This window comes from Microtus ochrogaster, chromosome 15 (assembly GCF_000317375.1).
Source record: "Microtus ochrogaster isolate Prairie Vole_2 chromosome 15, MicOch1.0, whole genome shotgun sequence".
NCBI lineage: Eukaryota > Metazoa > Chordata > Mammalia > Rodentia > Cricetidae > Microtus > Microtus ochrogaster.
The window spans coordinates 10,575,434-10,579,730 of record NC_022017.1 but is presented as its reverse complement, the minus strand read 5'-3'; positions in this window follow the sequence as shown (position 1 = coordinate 10,579,730).

Genomic DNA, 4,297 nt, shown 5'->3' with positions numbered 1-4,297 from the left:
CAGTGTCCTCCTACCCTCTCTCTGCCTGTGGACCGAGATAGAGCTCTCAGCTACTTCTCCAGCAGCATGCCTGCCTATCTGCGGCCATACTCCGTGCCATGATAATGGACTTCTCAGCAAGCTAAGGCTGTGTAGATGCTGTGGCCTCCACCAAGTACAACACACTTCTCCAGGCTGTACATGCTCCCAGGGGTGACCATAACACCTTGGCAACATCACTTAGGAACATCTCTCCCTAGAGAGAGCATTGATTGGCTGTGGAACCTTGTGAGGAACGGACTCCTGTGTGCCATGAGATCTGCTGAATTCCCAGGATCTGCCTGTCTGTAGGTCACATTTGTATGCCTGTGGCACTGTTGCAAAGCATGGCTCTGCTACTTTACCCATGTGCTGCTGTGGATGGTCTTTCTGTACACTGTGAATGTTGTGTGTGTGTGTGTGTGTGTGTGTGTGTGTGTGTGTGTGTGTGTGTGTAAATATAAGTGTAAAGAGTACCTGGAGTCATAAACCATATTTTGTTAATTCTCTGGGATTATTCAAGTCTTTATCACCATCTAAGGTTTTGTTTAAATAAATTTTTAGATCCGGTGTTATCTCCAACATATATTGTCATCAGTGTTTTAGTACTTGGCAATTCTTACAGGTGTAAGATGAAATCTCAGAGTTGTTTTAATTTGCATTTCTCTGATGGCTAAGGATGTTGAGCATTTCCTTAAGTGTCTTTCAGTCATATTAGATTTCTCTTCTGAGAGTTCTCTGTTTAGGTCAGTATCCCGTTTTTTAAAATTGGATTATTTGTTCCTTTGATGACTGATTACTTGAGTTCTTTGTATATTTTGGAGATCAGCCTTCTATCTGATGTGGGGTTGGTGAAGATCTTTTCCCATTTTGTAGGTTGCCATTTTCTCTTGTTGACCATGTCCTTTGCGTTACAGAGGCTTCTCAAATTCAGGAGGTTCCATTCATTAATTGTTTCTCTCAGTGTTTGTGCTACTGTGGTTATATTTAGGAAGTAGTCTCCTGTGCCAATGCATTCAAGTGTACTTCCCACTTTCTCTTCTATGAAGTTCAGTGTGGTTGGCTTCATGTTGAGGTCTTTGATCCATTTGGACTTGATTTTTGTACATGGTGATAGATATGGATCTATTTTCATTCTTCTACATGTTGATATCCAGCTAAGGCAACATCATTTGTTGAATATACTTTCTTTTTCCATTTGATAGATTTTTAAATTTTTGTCAAAAATCAGCCGGGCGATTGTGGCGCACGCCTTTAATCCCAGCACTCGGGAGGCAGAGGCAGGCGGATCTCTGTGAGTTCGAGACCAGCCTAGTCTACAGAGCTAGTTCCAGGACAGGCTCCAAAGCCACAGAGAAACCCTGTCTCGAAAAAAACCCCCAAAAAAATTTTTTTTGTCAAAAATCAAGAGTTCATTAACATGTGGACTGATATCCAGGTCTTCAATTAAGTTTCATTGGTCCTTCTGTCCGTTTTTATGCAATACCAGGCTGTTTTTAGTGCTGTAGCTCTGTAGTAGTAGAGTTTGAAGTCAGGGATTGTGATGCCTCCAGAAGCTGCTTTATTGTACAATTTATTGATTTTTTTGGTTATTCTAATTTTTTTATTTTTTCCATATGAAGTTGAGTATTGTTCTTTTGAGGTCTGTGAAGAATTTTGTTGGGATTTTGATGGGCATTGCATTGCATCTGTAGATTGCTTTTGGTAAGATTGCCATTTTTACTATGTTAATTCTGCCTACCTAAGAGCATGGGAGATATTTCCACGATCTGGAATCTTCTTCAATTTCTTTCTTCAAAGATTTAAAGTTCTTGTCATACAGGTCTTCCACTTGTTTGGTTGAAGTTACTCCGAGATATTTTGTATCATTTGTGGCTATTGTAAAGGGTGATGTTTCTCTTATTTCTTTCTCAGCCCATTTATCATGTATGTACAGGAGGGCTACTGATTTTTTTTGAGTTAATCTTGTATCCTGCTACATTACTGAAGGTGTTTATGAATGGTAGAAGTTCCTTGGTAGAATTTTTGGAGTCGCTTATATAAACTATCATATCATCAGCAAATAGTAAGAGTTTGACATCTTCTTTTCCGATTTGTATCATCTTGATCTCCTTTTGTTGTCTTATTGCTTTAGCTATGACCTCAAGAACTATATTGAATAAATATGAATAGAGTGAACAACCTTGTCTTGTTCCTGATATCAGTGGGATTGCTTTGACTTTCTCTTCATTTAGTTTGATGTTGGTTATTGGCTTTCTGTGTGTTGCCTTAATTATGTTTAGGTGTGTTCCTTGTATCCCTGCTCTTTTGCAAGACCTTTAACATCAAGGGATGTTTTATTTTCCTGAAGGCTTTTCGGCATTTAATGAGATGATCATGTGGGTTTTTTTTTTCAGTTTGTTTATATGGCGGATTATGTTGACAGGTTTTCGTATGTTGAACCATCCCTGCATCTCTGGGATGAAACCTACTTGATCATGGTGGATGACTTTTCTGATGTGTTCTTGGATTCGGTTTGTCAGCATTTTATTGAGTACTTTTGCATCAAAGTTTATGAGTGAGATTGGTATGTCTTTATGTGGTTTTGGTATCAAGGTAATTATAGCCTCATAAAAATAGTTTGGCAATGTTCCTTCTGTTTCTATTGTGTGGAAAAATTTGAGGAGTATTGCTATTAGTTCTTTGAAAATCTTGTAGAATTCTGCACTGAAACCATCTGGTCCTGGCCTTTTTTGGTTGGGAGACTTTTGATGACTGGTTTCTATTTCTTCGGAAGTTATAGGTCTATTTAATTTGTTTATCTTGTCTTGATTTGGTTTTGGTAAGTGATATTTATCCAAAATATTGTCCTTTTCCTTTAAGTTTTCCAATTTTTTAGAATACAGGTTTTCAAAATATGACCCAATGATCCTCTGGATTTTCTCCATGTCTGTTGTTATGTCCCCATTTTCTTTTTCTGATTTTGTTAAGTTGAAATTCTCTCTCTGATTTTTGGTTAGTTTGGATTAAAGTTTATCTGTTTTGTTGATTTTCTCGAAGAACCAACTCTTTGTCTCATTGATTTTTTGTATTGTCTTCTTTGTTTCTATTTTGTTGATTTCAGCTCCTAATTTGATTATTCCCTGACATCTAGTCCTCCTGGGGGTTACTTCTTTTTGTTCTAGAGTTTTCAAATGTTCTGTTAGCTTACTAGTGTGGGATTTTTCCAGATTCTTTATATGGGCATTTAGTGCTACGAACTTTCCTCTTAACACTGCTCTCATTGTGTCCCATAAATTTGGGTATGTTATGTGGTCATTTTCACTGCATTTTAGGAAGTCTTTAATTTCTCCCTTTATTTCTTCCTTGACCCATTGATGATTCGGGTGAACATTGTTTAATTTCCATGTTTTTGTGGACTTCCTAGAGTTAGTGTTGCTGTTGAATTCTAATTATAAGCCATGGTGATCTGAGAAGATACATGGGGTTACCAGCAGCACAGACACTGAGAGAAACAATTAATAAATGGGACCTCCTGAAACTAAAAAGCTTCTGTAAAGCAAAGGACACAGTCAACAAGGCAAAACAACAGCCTACAGAATGGGAATAGATCTTCACTAACCCCACTACAGACAGAGGGCTGATCTCCAAAATATACAAAAAACTTAAGAAATTGGACACCAAAAGATCACATTATTCAATAAAAAAAAATTGGAGTACAGACCTAAACAGAGAACTCTCAACAGAGGAATCTAAAATGGCTGAAAGACACTTATGGAAGTGTTCAACATCCTTAGTCATCAGAGAAATGCAAATCAAAACAACTCTGAGATTCCATCTAACACCTGTAAGAATGGCCAAGACCAAAAATACTGATAACAACTTATGCTGGAGAGGTTGTGGGGAAAAACGGAACACTCCTGCATTGCTGGTGGGAATGCAAGCTGGTACAGCCCCTTTGGATGTCAGTCTGGCGGTTTCTTAGAAAAGTAGGAAACAATCTTCCTCAAGACCCAGTAACACCACTTTTGGGTATATATCCAAAGGATGCTCAATTGTACCACAAGGACATGTGCTCAAGTATGTTCATAGCAGCTTTGTTTGTCATAGCCAGAATCTGGAAACAACCTAAATGCCCCTCAATCGAAGAATGGATAAGAAAAATGTGGTATATTTACACAATGGAGTACTACACAGCAGAAAAAAAATAATGACAGCTTGAATTTTGTAGGAAAATGGATGGAGCTTCTTATTTTGAGTGAGATAACCCAGACCCAGAAAGACAATTATCACATGTACT